Here is a 16729-nt window from a genome sequence, read left to right on the forward strand (position 1 = left end):
TGGAGGGGATTTTTTTGACGTTACTTTAGGAAGTCTCGGCAGTCACAATAAATGGCTTTCGATCCTTCCAACCCTTCTGCAAAGAGGTGTCTTCCTCCACTTCTTCTATTTCAGGTCAAAGCATATGGGTTGAGAGAAGTCTCATCTTGATCAATGTTTTGATGATTAACTCGCTCCTCATCAGGGATACCCATGTCGAAGGAAGGTGACCCTCCTTGTTGGGGAGCACCCAAGTAATGGTTGATGTCCACAGGGGCAACCAGCTCACGTGTTTGAGTACGCTTAGTTTCATGGAGCGTCTCAAAGTGCTTCTCATACTACTCCTGGAGGACCTCATCCTTCATTTTTTCGTTGCTTCGCACTAGATGCAAGAGGGGTGTCATTCTGTGTGTTGTGGCTTCCTTCACTCCCCATGTTGGAGAGGAATGCCTGGTCAAAAGAGAGTGTACGAATGGTGGAAACCAGCTTGGCAAAGCTGAAGAGAGTAGGAATAAGTGTCGTTCCCACAGACGGCGCCAAATGTTGATTCACAAAATCAGTAGGGACTTTGGTACAACAGAAAGTGTCAAGTTTGTGACATTCGCTAGATTACTCCGGTCACTAGTGTGGATAAGTATGCAAATGGATAAACACAGGGAAGCAAACACAAGATGTACGTGGTTCACCCAGATTGGCTACGTCCACAGAGTAGAGGAGTTCTCATTAATTGTGAAGGGTTTACACAAATACATAGGTTCAAGCTCTCCTTTAGTGAGTACAAGTGAATGATTTAGTACAAATGACATTAGGAAATATTGTGAGAGAATGATCTCTATTTATAGAAGAGAGTTTCTAGTTTCATTTTGACATTGACACGTGTCGTGTTGTGATTGGCTTCTGGTTTGAGGGAAACTCTTCTGGGTCTTTGACGGTATAACGTTGACCGGTGCTCAGTAGTTTCGGGATTGGTCAAGTATCGTACAAACATATTCAAGTCATGTCCGCCTGTTTTCCTACTTTAAAAGTCTTATTTGTATCTGGATTTAATAGATATGCTTTCATGTAAAACCAATCAAGAACCAAACAAATGACTTAAGGGATCTAGACTCCCCTCAAGAACCAAACAAATGACTTAGGGCGCAAGTAATCAACTAAACACAATCTTGTTCTACATTTGCTATACTGAGATAGCAGTGGCACGCCTAGCACTTAGTTAGTTTTGATTGAAAGCCTCAATGCCTGCACCTAAGGCCTCATAAAAGCACCTTTCAAAACTAACTCTGCCCTTTTCTTGCAGCACATCAACAGGCAAGAGCCTGACTACACATCCAAAGAGCCAATCCCTTGGGGAGCTGTGCTGAGTGCCGATGAGCCATTTCTAGAGAAATATTCGCCCGAACATAATTTTGGCACGCCCGGTGGGATACATTTAGTCTTGTATGCCAAGAAGAAGAAGGAATGAGAAAACCTTCAGGTGGAATGTAGAATACGGGTCACCCTAGTATTTACCAAAAGTAAGCATGACAAATCTTCCAAATGATTTTCCTTCCCTGCAAAGACCAGCTATTCTAGAAAACTCGACTTCATCCGAGAAGTCATGAGGGAAGGTGACCAATGAGGACTTGCAAGCCACCATGGTACAAGTACTGAGAAGTATGGATAAGATCACTATGGAAACCAAAGGAGAAGTAAGAAAACTCTGTTCTTTAACGGGGAATTTGCAAAGAATACTAGATCTAGAGTACTTTACTTCAAAGAATGGTTATGCTAGAGAAATGATGAGAGAAACCAGCACTGTGAAGGAGCCAGTTATTCCTCTATTTCCTTTGCTTAAGGAAAAAAGGGATAAAGGGAAGAACAATGAGGGATCTAGAATTGATCAGCCAGTGTTGGAAGAGATCTTAGAAACGGAGTTGCCCGACCCCCTATTATTTTCACTAAATAGTAGGGGGCATAGTGGGCAAGAAAGAATGAAGTATAGGATGCCCCAGTCAATCGGAGAGACCAGTGGAAAAAACGAGCCTACCAAGGCAGACAAGCCTCCCTCTTATAGGTCATCACCATTTGTTACTAAAGGAGGAGAGACCAAGTGGAGGAAGCTCGAAACAAGAAAGGAGACTCTCTTGGGCAACGATCGTAGCCCGAAGTGGGAACTTTCTCATACCCCACCTAATAATGCAGCTCACCAGCAACTTAGGGATGAATTGGTCGAGTTAAGAAGGATGATAGCCCAGAATGCTCAACCCCAAGCTCACCTGCTGTTCAGGATCACCTACCAAAAGCCATACCCGGAATATATTGATAAGCAAAATCTTTTTCCTCTCAACTTCAAGATGCTCGTGTTTCCAACTTTCAGTGCAGATGATGGCAGTGTATCCTCTAGAAACCACATCTTCAAGTTCTCCAACCATTGCGTGGCATTTGAAGATAATCTTAACTATAAGTTGAGGTTGTTTAGGAACTCATTGGTTGGCTTAGCATCTCAATGGTACTCTTTGTTGCCCTCCCCCCCAATTATATTGCTAACTAGGGGCAAATAAAGATGGTCTTCCATAAGCAGTTCTATAGGAGTCCAATACGAACATGAGTCTATTGAGGACTTCATGATGAGGTTTAGAAGGACAAGAATGAGATGCCAATTCCCTGTCAATCATGCCCAACTCATATCCATTGCTCAAAAAACCTTAAGGTTGCCTTTTAGGAAGAAGTTTTATGATGTGTAATTCAATGAGTTGCAAGAGTTGGTGATTGTTGCCACAAATTATGAGAAGTTGTTGCTTGAAGAATAGCAAGCGAATCACTTGTCTAAGGTGCCTCATTTCTACAAAAGCAAAGCTGCCATCCACCAAGTGGAGTTTGAAGGAAAGCTAGAAGAAAATGATGGGAGAGAGGGAATGGACATATGTGCAGCAGAGATGACTACCCCCTTTAAGCCTTTAATAGTGAAGGGGTTAGTCCAGCCAGTCAATGATCAGAAAGTGGTAATGAATGATGGTGGTTTTTTCCCCATGAAGCCCCCTAAATACCTAAGTTACTCTTTTGATTTAACAAAGGCTACAGAGATTTATGAGGAGTTGTTCGGGCAAGAGTAATTGTGCCCAATAACACCAAAAAGATGCCTAAGCCAGAAGAGTTGAGATGGAAGAAGTATTGCAAGCTGCATTATACTTTCAATCACTCTATAACCAACTGTGTTTAGTTCAGGGATTGGATACAAGACCTTATAGTAAAGGGAAAGTTGTTGTTGGAGAAACCGCAGGACAATATGATAATTTACATAGATCCTTTCCCGGAAGCCCCAATAAACATGATCAACTTGACGTGAGTTGAGAAAGGGAAAGGGAAGGCCACCTGGGAAGTAAAAGCAGAAATGAGGCAAGTAATTGACAGGCCAACCGAATGAGCCATCAAGTTACCTGAAAAGCCCAAAGCAATTATAGTCAAATAAGTGGTATTGTGTAGCAGATGTCAGTATGAATGTGAGTTGGAGGTAGCAGCATCAGGAACTATCATTATTCAGGAGTTAATCAAAAGAAGAGAACAAGAAGCCTGCATAAATGTTTTGCAAACAGCTGAGAGAGAGACATCGAGAAATGTTTTCCAAAGGTTGGGAGAAGATTCTCAACCAAAGGGCTTGTCAGAAGTGTTCAGAAATTATGAAGCCTCTGAAAAAGTGGAAGACAGAGAAGACAAAATGCCAAGATAGGTAGATGTGAGGCCACCACAGCCAAGCTATGCCGTTGAAGATGTCATAAGAAAGAAAAGGATAGTGAATTCAATGATGAAATGGTATGTGGTTGGAAAGGATAGGAAACCCATCAAGGAAATGGGAACCTTTATGATCAGGAGAGTTCAGACGCAGTACAAAGCCCACATGAACTCATTAAAAGTCCCCACTGCCTCAAAAACCTCTGAGAATGTGAAGTTTGAGAAAGTACCTCATAGGGGAAGAAATCAACTTCAATGGAAAAGAAAAAAAGAGGTAGAGAAAGCTAATAGCAAGATCGAAGGGAAATGAGATCATGTGCCACAGAGCCCCCATCATGGGAAGTACAGAATCTTGAGGAAAGCTCAAGAGGATATGGTAATGATGCCAACCCCAAGATGGAGTTCAGAACCAATATGCTTTGGAACTATCTCACCTGAGAGGGGGTTGCCCGCACCATTGCTAGTTGATACTTTATATGAGAACTCAGCACAGATGCAGAACGTTGGCATAACTCAGGAAGAAATGTTGCCCGAGCTGATGTTACCTGAAGAAGAAAAAACCTAGTTAAATGAATTCATGAGCCATATTGGGGGCAAGAAGGAATATTTACCTGGACCTAGCAACTTCCACGTAAACATGACATATGTTCTATCTGCTATGTTTTGTCCCAAGCATGATCAACCTGCCACAATTGAGGGTGATTACTTGGCAACAGAACCTATGATGGCACATGTTAATATTGAAGAAGCAAGAAAAGAGAAGTAGGGCAGAATAGGTTTGCCCGAGCTTGCAAGGAAAAAGCCAGAAAGAGTGTACTCAGACAGAATGGTCTTCGGTCGCCCGAGTTTGACCCTAGCTAACCATCTCAAGCCTATTTATGTAACTGCTCATCTAGAGGGTATACCTTTCAAGTGGGGTTTGATTGATGGAGGAGCTGCGGTCAATATGTTGCCATACAAGCAAATGAAAAAGATGTGTAGAAGTGAGGAAAATCTCATCCCCACGGATCTAACAGTTTCCAGTTTCTTCGAAGTCATTACTAGAACTCATGGGATATTGCCCTTGAAAGTTGACTTGGGTTCCAAGTAAATCATGCTAGCTTTCTTCATGGTAGACAATACTTCCACTTATTGAGCTTTGCTTGGCCGAGATTGGATTCATCAGAGTATATCGGTGCCTTCCACCCTACACCAATAGGTAACAGTTTACCATGAGGAATGAGCCACAAGACCAGGATTTTGGGAGTTGGTGAAGGTTGAGTCACAGCCATTCCTCTCCACAGTTAATGTTGCAGAAGCTAGCTTTTACAATCCTAGTATTTAGATTCTCCAATGCTGAGGAGCTGATGAGAACGGCCGTCTGACTAAGGTGACAGCCCAAAAGCTTTTGGAACGAGGATTGTTCCTCACTAAGGAATAATGGGATAGACCCCATATTGTCCCAACTCCCCAACACCAGTAATATCAGACACAAAGTCATATGCCCATAGCTAACTTATCCATAGATACAGCTGCCAAACACAAAGTCCTATCTTTCATGGATGGGAATGCCGGTTATAATCAGATAAAAATGGCTAAAGAATATATACACAAAACAGCTTTTAAGTGCCCAGGTCATGTGGGAGCATATGAATACTTAGTCATGCCATTCGGGCTCAAAAATGCTGGTGCAACCTATCAAAGAGCAACGAATACCACTTTTCATGACTTAATCGGCCATAGCATGGAAGTATATATTGATGACATCGTGGTGAAGTCTAAAACTGGAGAACAACACTTGGTAGACCTCAGACAAGCTTTAACAAGAATGAGAATCCATAAGTTGAAAATGAATCCAAAGAAATGTGCTTTCGAGGTAAGGTCGGGCAACTTTTTGGGATTCCTTGTTCATCAAATAAGTGTAGAGGTTGACAAGAACAAAGCTCGGGCAATAGTGGAATCACCTTCTCCCACCAATAAAGTACAACTGCAGAGGTTACTAAGAAATATCAACTTCTTGAGGAGATTCATCACTAATTTGGCAGGCAAGATTCAACCCCTAACTCCTCTGCTGAGATTAAAAGACAAGGAAGAATATGAGTGGGGCTCACCACACCAAGAGGCTTTCGACAAAATAAAGGCTTACTTAGCCTCCCCACCAATGCTCATGCCACCTCAGAGGGGGAAGTCTTTAAAACTTTATATTTCTGCCTTTGAAATGCCAATGGGAAGCTTGCTAGCCCAAAACAATGAAGGCGAGAAGGAATAAGCAATATACTGCCTCAGTAAAATCCTTACTGAGGTAGAGACGAGATATACACCAGTGGAAAGGTTGTGCTTGGCTCTATACTTCACTGCCTACAAACTAAGGAATTACATGTTGCCTTGCCACATCCATATCATCGCCAGGACAAATGTGATCAAGTACATGTTGTCAAAACCAATGCTAACTAGAAGAATTGGAAAATGGATTCTAACACTATCAAAGTTCAACTTTCAATATGTCCCTCAAAGAGCGATCAAGGGACAATTAATTGCAGACTTCTTGGTTGAGTGGTGCGAAATATATAAGCACACAAATTAAACCCTCTTGTTGACAGTTGTAGTATATATGTAAGTAGGGATCGTTCTAGGCCGGGGATTAGGAAGGATTGCTAAAACACTTGAAACTGACTTGAAACGTAAAACTAAGTTTGGAACACTAAACTAGACTCAAATAATGCAAAACTAGACTCTAATACACTACAACTTAATTGACTCAAAACAGCACAAAACAAGCTAATTGACTCAAAACAAATACTAAGAGTGAATTTGGACGAAAATTGGTTTTACCTTGACTCAAAACACTTAAAAACACAAACTAAAACAGTTTCTAATTAATATGACTCAACAAAGTAAAGGGGGATTTGGTTTTGACGAATTTGAACGTAAAACAAACAGATTGTAAACTAAAACAAAGTTTGGATGAAATTGGGTAAATTGGATGGATGATGGGCTAGCTAGAGGGTTCTTCTCCACACATGACACACTTGCATACAAATTGATTTCCAGTTGTTTCTTTCAATAAACCATAAATCTCAACACCCCAGATTAATTAGGTACGCTTAAATTAACCCTTAGATTTTCCTTATCTCATTGAATTGGACGGAAATAGCGCATCGCAATCAAATTATTCTTCAAAAGTTCCCTACATGAAAGCGCATAATAGAGATACAATCAAAGATCATTAAGTTCTATGAAAATCATAAGTATTGACAAGGCATTTGTAACTATGAAAGCGCATGATACGGATGCCAGGAATTTACTTAACACGATTGTGACTAGCAACCTCCACTACTTATGAATATAAGTTCATAACGATTAGGTGAAACTCCCTTATATCCTAGCATCAAATTTATGCATGCAAATTAAGTGTGCACTCTCAACCCACACACACAAACAAGTTTTAATTCAAACAGATAAGTAAATTGAATTCACAATTTATGAAATTTCAACTGGATGTAATCAAATCATATTGCAAGTATAGTCATGGTTTCAAAATTCCCCCAAGCTAAGAGAGGTTTAGTTCCTCATACTCGCAAAACAAAGATTATTAAACTTAAACATTGAAAAAAAAATAAAGATTACACCTAAAAACGTTCCAGCAACTCTAACTTGAATGGCAAGCATGTCCAAGGGCTCTCCTGAAGGATTATTTCGTGAAAACATGTTCATTTAAGCAACATCAATAAGCATGCAATTAACAATTAAAGGCGGAATCATGCTTGCATGCACTTAAAAACAAAACATTAACCATGAAATTCAAAGCCTAGTAGATTGGTGAACCAAAACTCAACTCAAAACAAAGTGAGTTGAAATTTATACCTTTGTAGATTCCTCTTTGCATAAGCAAAGGCTAATCACCCAAAGAGAGGGCCTTCATTCCTTGCATCTTAAATCTATAGATTTGGATGGATGAATAGGTTTCTCCAAGTTCCCAAAATTGAGAACCTCTAAGTCTCTTCACCAAGGAGAGATTGGAGAAGAAATGAGTGACCTTGGAGTAGTGGGATTGCAAGATGCACCCCCAAGGTGGCCGGCCTCTTTAGAGAGAAATGGAGAGACATGTTCTCTCCAATTTTCTCCAAAACAAACCCTAATGAATTTTAGGCTACAAAGTCATATTTATACCTTTATTCATTTGAGTGGCAAACTTGTAAATAAGTCCAAGTTCACTACCCTTAGCATCTTGGCCGGCCCTAGGGTATTTTTGGGCTAATTAGGCCTTTGTGAATCATTATTCATTAAGTTGTCATACAACTTAAGTCAATGGGCTTGACGTTCGAAGCCCATTGGGCCTTAATGTCCAAAACTATCCCGAGGTCTTTAACGAACTTATTCGTTGGATTAATTAACATATTAATTAATCATTGCCATAAATAAATGATTAAACCATTTAATCATTCTTACTCATCTCCATTATTTCTTCAATCTCCACCTTACACGGTGTGCGATCCATTAGGTTCCTTTTAGCGAGGCAGTGGGCGATTAAAACCATTTTATATCGATTGTGAATTGAAACTTACTTTCAATTCTCCCTTTAGTGATTACACACGTTTAGGGCTTCCACAAACCATGAGTGACACCTTGCAGCATATCATGGTTACCCAAGCTAATCAGAAGAGGTAGAGAAAACCTATTCAGTTTGGGATTACAAATGCAATACGGTCTTTCTCTAATACAATACTCTTGACCACATTGTTTGGTTTGATAGTTTATTTATTCATGTCTACTATCCAATGTGATTCGTGTGCTTATATGATTACCTTGAATGTGATTTAGAACGACTTTTCTAAATCTCATTCATACTCTGGCCAGAGATTCTAAATCATATCATAGAGTATTCTCCCTCAAACAGTTTGAAGGTTAGAGATCTCTTGTTGCGCATTCACTTGCCTCCATGGCTAAGTGGCTTAACCCCAACGATGCCGTGGACACTCCAATGGAATGACGTTTGACATAATCAAAGATCAAGGACTTAACCACAAGACAACTGTGATGACTCAGGTCAAATGACTACTTTGCATTATCCCAACCATGAGTTCTCATGTGACATGAGTATGAGAACTCTTCGTTGATCGCGTTCAGTGAACTCATTCTCTACTGAGCACCTACGTACTTGTCTTGATGTCACACACACCAATGACTCGAGACTAGTCACTCTCCCTGAGAGAAGACATAGCACGTACCGATCTTGACGGACTGTCAATGCCCAATTGGCAATCCTATGATCAGGAACATTTAGGATGTGTCTACGAAAGAATGGTCTCATGAATCTAACTTCATTAGATTGCATTCTCCCAATCACATATTCCTTGGACTTTATCGTTTAAGCATATAACATTTATATGAGACGGCTCAAACAATAATCTTTGCCCTTTATATTAAACTAGATTAGATTAACATGTGAAATGTCCGTAAAGTATCATCACATGATTGGTTTTAGGGCACATTTCCAACATCTCCTTCTTCTTTGCTACGGCACAAGGTATGGTTGATGATTTTTTGTGGTGAATTGTGGTGGTGGATAAGTGATGGGTGATGAGAGTGTATGGGTGCGGCTAGATGTGTGTATTGGAGAATGGATGGGAAGAATGATGTCTTTTTTGTGTGGCAAAGGGAAGTATTTAAGGTTTTAGGAAATCAAAACCCTAACTTATTTAGGTTAACAGAAATTAAGTCAAAACTACTAGAAAAAAGGAAAACAAAATCAGAAATCAAAGGAAAGAATAAAGTGATATGCGGCAAGGCTTTTTAGTTAAAAAAGGAATGTGATTTGGTGTAGGAAATAGGAAAGAAAGGTTTTCCCTTGCACGGCAAGGAAGAGAAAAGGGACAAGAGAGGTGCAGCAAGGAATGTTGGATGTCTAGAAGTTCTTATTTAGTGTTTTAATACGATTAGGAGTCTTCTTTGTTGCTGGAACTTAGGGACTTATAGGATTAGAAAAGGTTAAAACCAAAGTATGAAACCTTGGCTTAACATTCCTTCTTCTTGTAGGAATCCTTGTGTAAGTAGGAATCCTCATTCTTCTAGGAATCCTTGTATCTTTAGGTCTTCAATTCATCCATCTCCCTTGCTCCAAGCATGTGATATTCATTCCAAGCCCAAAACTGCTGCAAAAGGCACCAAAATGCACTTTCTTGCCACTTTAGCCCTTTAAACCTACAAACACACGAAAATGGCTTGAAATACTAAATTAACTAAGAAATAACAACATAAATGCACAAGAACAAGCTAACTAAGTCGCATAAATATACTTCTATCACTAAGCACCAGAAGTTTCAAGAAGAGATTATCAATATCTCAGGAACTCTTGAGGTAGCTAGTATGTGGATCCCGCCAAGCAAAGCCTTCTCGGGCAGAGAAAAATAGATCCAGCAAAAAATAAAAAGAATAACTAGCCTCTGGATCTCTCCTTTGAGACTATATTTTGATGGTTCTTGCACTCAAAATGATGCGAGGGCTGGGATTGTCATCACTGATCCCAGGGGTGCTCACCATTAATATTCATTCCTTCTAGATTATCAAGAGATTACCAACAATCAGGCAGAGTATGAGGCATTGATAATTGGCCTGGGGATTTTAATAGAGTTAGGGGCAATTGAAGTTAAGATGTTTGGTGATTCAGAATTGGTGATCAATCAGTTAAATAGAGAATACAAGTGCAGACACATCACCATGGCAGGTTACTATTTGGCATCCACAAAACTATTGCACTATTAGGGCATTGAAATATCAGTCAGCCATATTCCCAGAGCATCAAACACGATTGCCAATGAGATGGCACAATTAGTTTCTGGAGCACAGATCCAAGAAAAGAAGTTCGAAAGGGATATAGAAGTTAAAAAGAGACATCTCCCCTCTATCTTTGAAAGGGGATTCAGCCTAGATGTGATGACTGAAGAAATAGAGAGAGGATTGGAGGACACCTATTGTTCAGTATTTGAAAGATCCATCATTCCCCACAAGTAAGAAAAATAGACAACAAGCAACTAAGTATGTTTTGTGGAATGGAAATCTATTAAGAAAGACTCAGATGGACTTTTGCTTAAATGTTTAGGCTAAGAAGAATCAATTAGGGTAATGGCCGAAGTACATGAAGGAATATGTGAGGCACATAAGGCTGGAACTAAGATGAGATGGTTGCTTAGAAGATATGGCTATTTCTAGCCCAAGATGGAAAAAGACTGCAAGGCTTATGCCCAAGGGTACGAAGAATGTCAAAGGCATGGACCTCGTCAACATATGCCCTTAATACCCTTGAACCCCGTGGTCAAACCTTGGCCCTTTAAAGGATGGGCAATGGACTTCATCGAGCAAATTCACCTAGCCTCTAGCAAGGGACGCACATTCATAATTGTGGCAACTGATTACTTCACCAAGTAGGTAGAAGCTTCAGCTGTGAAGACTATCACTTCAACCACAGTCAAGAAATTCATTGAAACCAAGATCCTACACAGACTTGGGGTGCTCGAAACAATTGTCACAGACCTCAAGCCATCTTTTATTTCAAAAGAAGTAGAGGAATTTGCAAGTAAGTTCAAAATAAAGATGATTCAGTCTAGTCCTTACTACCCCCAGTCAAATGGTCAAGCAAAAGCCAGCAACAAGATCTTAGTGAACATTATTAAAAGAATGGTGGCCGAGAGTCCAGAAAAGTGGCATGAGAAACTAGGAGAAACATTGTGGGCTTATAGAACTTTCAAGAGGGCAACAACTGGAACTACTCCTTATGCTCTAACCTTCGGGCAAGATGTTGTACTCCCTATGGAGATTAATGTGAGTTCTGTCAGGATTCAGAACCAATTCGGGATACACAGTGAAGAATACATTCAGGCTATGTTTCAAGGAGTTGAAGATCTAGATACAACCCGAATTGGAGCTCGAGATAAAATTCAAGAAGGGAAAAAAGCTGTTGCCCAAGCATACAACAAGAAAGTAAAATTAAAGACCTTCAAGGAATGAGAGTTTGGAAAGCAATTATGCCTTTGGGAGCTCAAGTTAGAGGATTTCGGAAATGGAGCCCGACTTGGGAGGGTCATTTCATTATCAACCAAGTACTGGACAAATGAAGATATTACTTGGCAGATGTGGAAGGAAGCTTACAGAAGCATCCAATCAACGCTAAGTTTTTTATGAAATATCACCCAACCTTGTAGGATGTTAAGGATTACTACATTGAAGAAGTATAAGCATTGCAAGAAATCTAAAGTTAGCTTATGTGCTCATCATAGTTGAGTTTCAACAAGGAAATGCAAGCCAAAGTGAATTAAAGAAGTCATTTTCATTTCATTGAATGATGAAGTTACATAAGAATCAACTCAATAGTTTTACATCCTTGAATAGAGTAACTATCCTAGAATCCTGGTTGTCTAAAGATCATTTGATAGTTGCTCTTCTAACCTCTCACTTTGAGAAGACACCATTGTGATCCTTGCCTCCATAACAGAGCCTTTTTCCACAACTCTTACCAAAGTCTTTAAAGTTGATCCTAAAACCAACAAGGTCGTGGTAGTTGATCTCGAAGCATACACCCATGATGATAAAGTGATCAAGAAAGCAGAAGCTATAGATATCAGTGCAAGAGAATATAGCTTTATAGCCACAAGTAGAATCTACCGGTGCGATTAAAGTTGCTCGGTTACTCCTCAATGCCATAGAAGTCCTAAAACAAAAGCTAGAAGTAGTGCACCTTTCCAAGGATATTATAAAATTTGATTTCTCCTTAAGCATGTTGTTTTCAACGGCAATTGGGACTTGAAAAGTCCATGTAGGTCATAAGGAGTGCACTCCTTCCTCCTCGAAGAAGGTTCAGTGTGCATGCCTGCTCGAGGGCGATGAAGGCTATTAAGTAAGCGGCACATGGTGGAAATCCCCTTACCACTCTCGCAGGAAGATTGGATTCAAGCAACTTTGGGTGCCATTAAGGACTTTGAGAGGAAGATAGAAGGAAAAGTTGGAATTAAGGGGGCAAGAATTGAAAAACTGAGAAGGCAAGAGCGTACTGGAATTTCTGGGAGTTCGAAGGCTTGAAATGGTTAAGTTTCTTTGCCGAAGGGGTTAAGGAAGAATTATATAGTGAGAGGTTACTTAACGATGAAGCTCATGGGTTAGCGCAAGGGTTTTTGTTAACCAACGGCCGCTTTAATTGGTGCAAATCCCGAGAGAATGCGTGCGACGGTTATTTAATCATTATTAGCGCCTGAGATTGCAGCCTCAACAATGATTAAAGGGGGCACTATTTGGGTTAATATTTGAACATTGGGCTGCAAGTGTATGGAAGCCCAAAGATGCCAATTCGAAAAGAGATTTGCCCGAAGCCCAAGCATCAAGCCCAGAGACAAATTGGCGCCTTCCCATTAATGCATAGGTCATGTGCCTTTGATTTAAATGTCAAATGATGGGGACTAACTCACAATCAGCCAAAAAATACTTTTCAGTGGCAATACAAGTAAAAAGATGATGACTCACTACCCTTCAAGTGTTTTCGGGCAAGAGCAAAGTCACTGCAGTCGGGCTAATTCACCTATAAAAGGAAGAAAAGGCCCCAGAGGCAAGGACACTCAACCAATCAAACAAACAAACATACAAACTCTGCTCTCAAGCCAGATTTGCATCTAAAAGCTGTAATCAACCCGAATCTCAATCCTTTTCAGGATATCTCCCTCACAAAATCTATCTTTTGTCTTGATTAGAAGCTATGCTATTACCCCTAGTGGCGTAGCATCGATTCCCTTATGTAAACTGGTTTACCATCCATCCCTTTCTAGCATAGAAACCTCTGTAAACTCAAGGAGAAGTGACTGCAAGAGGTTTAACCTTGCCAGACAATGTGAAATCTTGCCTGAAGCTCTTTGTTTGCTTTCTAAATTTATAGATCTATTACTTAATACATTCTACAATTTGTATTCAAGTCATATCCGCCTATTTTCCTACTTTAAAAGTCTTATTTGTATCTGGATTTGGTCAATTTAATAGATATGCTTTCATGTAAAACCAATCAAGAACCAAACAAATAACTTAAGGGATCTGGACTCCCCTCATTCAAATATACAAGACTATGAACTGAAAGTCCTTGGTCACAAGGCAAGAAAAAGAACTTAATGTGGACTTAACCCATCCACGACAATCCTTTGATAACAAGAAGTCCGAGAAACTTGGGGCGCAAGTAATCGACTAAACAAAATCTTGTTCTACGTCTGCTATACTGAGATAGCAATGGCACGCTTAGCACTTAGTTAGTTTTGATTGGGAGCCTCAAGGCCTACACCTAAGGCCCCACAAAGGCACCTTTCAAAACTAACTATGTCTTTTTATTGCAACACATCAACAGGCAAGAGCCTGACTACACATCCAAAGGGCCAATCCCTTGGAGAGCTGTGCTGAATGCCAAGGAGCCATCTTTGGGGAAATCTTCGCCCGAACAATTTGGCAAATAAATTTTCAAAACTTTTGGACAATATTCAATGTTCGATTTGAAATTTTTAGAAAATTAATTAGTGTGTGTTGCATTGACTAAATCATTTTGTAAATTTATGTCAAACATGCATCTCATCTGCATGTTCATGTCGATTAGGATAGTGCGAATTTTAGTTTGTTTCTTGCAGTCTTCTGCATAAATTTAGTTTCTGTCAACGGTTACATGGCTTATTGGTTTCAATCCCAGACTCAAGTATGTATGGCAATTCTTGATTTTATTGAATGAGTTTCCTTTTATGTTAGCACTGAACATGTTTGATTATCATGAAAAACAACTGCACGCCATTTAGATGTTAATTTAAAGCATGATTTAAAAATTTATATGGCCACTCAATACTACGGTCTAGTGGTATTCCTCTTCACTTGAAAGTGAGAGGTCTTAGGTTCAAATCTCATGGATGGCGAATTTGATACCAAATTAGGCTACTCATTGTGTGGCTTTGCCAAACTCCTCATTCCCTTAGTGTAAAAATATCGATGTACTAAAAAAAGAAATTAAAATTCATATGTGAATCTAGCGATTTTATAAAATCCTTGTGATGTTTTGAGCCGATTGAACCATTATATATGCATCAATCACATTTTTGTGTGCGTATGATCTCACATTTTTGTGATGTTTTGAGCCGATTGAACCATTATATATCCGATTTTATAAAAAAAAAAATCATCAAGCACCGAAACTCACAATTCCACCATTTTAATTTTCAATTTCTAAATCTGACCATGACTAATAATACAGTCATTTTAATGTCTAAATGATTTTTTGTCAACAAAACTGTATGAAACTTTTGCACGTTGGTCCCGAGGCAATTTCTCGATCCGAGATGCTACCTAATATCTTAACTTGTAGTAACTCAAGTATAAGAATAGATTGTGCTTGGTTAATTTGCAATGGCAGGATTACATCCTCTATTTTCTTTAAGCACAACCATGTTTCAAACAATTTTGCTGATTTCTTGTAGAGATAGATTTTTGGTGGTTAACCATGATGAGTTCATTTAGCGCAATTACACTTGATGGGAAAACAAAACCGCAAAGTGAAGCATCACACACCAAGAAGTTTGCACCAATTAAAAGCTTTTTAATCTGTATTGCATATATATAAATTGATGAGCATGCAGATGCACAGAGTGGTAGGACCAAAATGTGGATCGTCGATCCAATCTACCCGTAAGTTAGTGGGACGATCCATAGAGGAGGAGTATGACCATTTTTCAAAAATTGAGTTCCCTAAACTCTTAATTGATTTTTTTTCATTGGCATCAGCCATCTACAAGTGCGGAGCTATATAATTAGGCGCCCTTTCTTTGTGGTCACAATCTTAGGTTGTTGTTAACTTATTTATAGACAAACTCAAGTAGTCAATTGTAGTTGTGTATAAGGCTATCTCCAATCTCAAAACTAAAATCTAAAAATTATGAATTTGTACTCGGCCTAAAATGTGGTATTGCAAACATTCAACAAAGTTAGAAGAGCCTAAATTATTATGAAGATGTAAAAAAAAAAAAAAAAGGAAAATGGTTACGTTAGGCTATCTTCAATGTAAATATTCAAAGTTGTAAGTTATATTTGACTCTAAATATGACGGTATAATTTATTCAATGTCATATGCATACAAAGTCATTCAAATTTAAACTTTTAAATTTAGCTTATATAGGAGGACTGTGTCAAATTTAGAGTCAAATATTGTTTTTCTGTATTTGAGAGATTAAGTGTCTAAGATTAAAGTTAACCTCAACTTTTAACTCTAAATTTCATGGCGTATTGGAGCTAACCTTATAGATGATTAGTGCCGACTAATTTGTATTGGCATTTGAAGAAAACTCTGGCATAAACCACCACAGGGTTGTTCAGTGGCTGGGGATGAATTTCAGACCCGTATATTCCACATAGCGTATCTTGGGTTCAATTCATGACGTTGGTGAATAGCACGATGGTGACTAGGGAAAGCTAAAAGGTCTTTGTGAGTCTTCCCGTCTTCTGAAAAGGTGGATTGCTAAGGCGTAACCATCTGTTGGTCCCTTTTTTTTTAAAAATAGAAGAAAACTCTGGCACAGAGAATCCATTTTAGGATAGAGTAATTACATAATAGTGATAATTATCAGTATAATGGATGATAGTGAAAATAAAATTTAAAAAAATTGATGCGGATAATCGAAGATGGAGGAAAAAACAAGATAATCACACAAACAAGAAGAGAGGCCAAAAAGGGAGTTAGTTTATAAGTCAATTAAGGGTGAATAAGCTGATGGCATGAGGCCTAATTACACACACACACATACACACATTTGCATGATATATAAATATAAACAGCATAGTGTGTGTATATAGGACAAAAGGAAGAAAAAGTTCTATCAATTTTCAGTTTTGACAAATGGCCCCAAAATAAAGTAAGGACAACAGGTAGAGACTATAAGCGCTTGGAGACGGTCACAAAAATACCTGTGATCCAGCCGGCTCAACCCCTTCTATTCTCCCATCCCCGTAAATTGTAAACCCCAACCCCCCCCCCCAGCCCAGTTCCAAGTTCCAATCCAATTTTCAA

Source organism: Malus domestica, chromosome 09 (assembly GCF_042453785.1).
Source record: "Malus domestica chromosome 09, GDT2T_hap1".
Taxonomy (NCBI): Eukaryota; Viridiplantae; Streptophyta; class Magnoliopsida; order Rosales; family Rosaceae; genus Malus; species Malus domestica.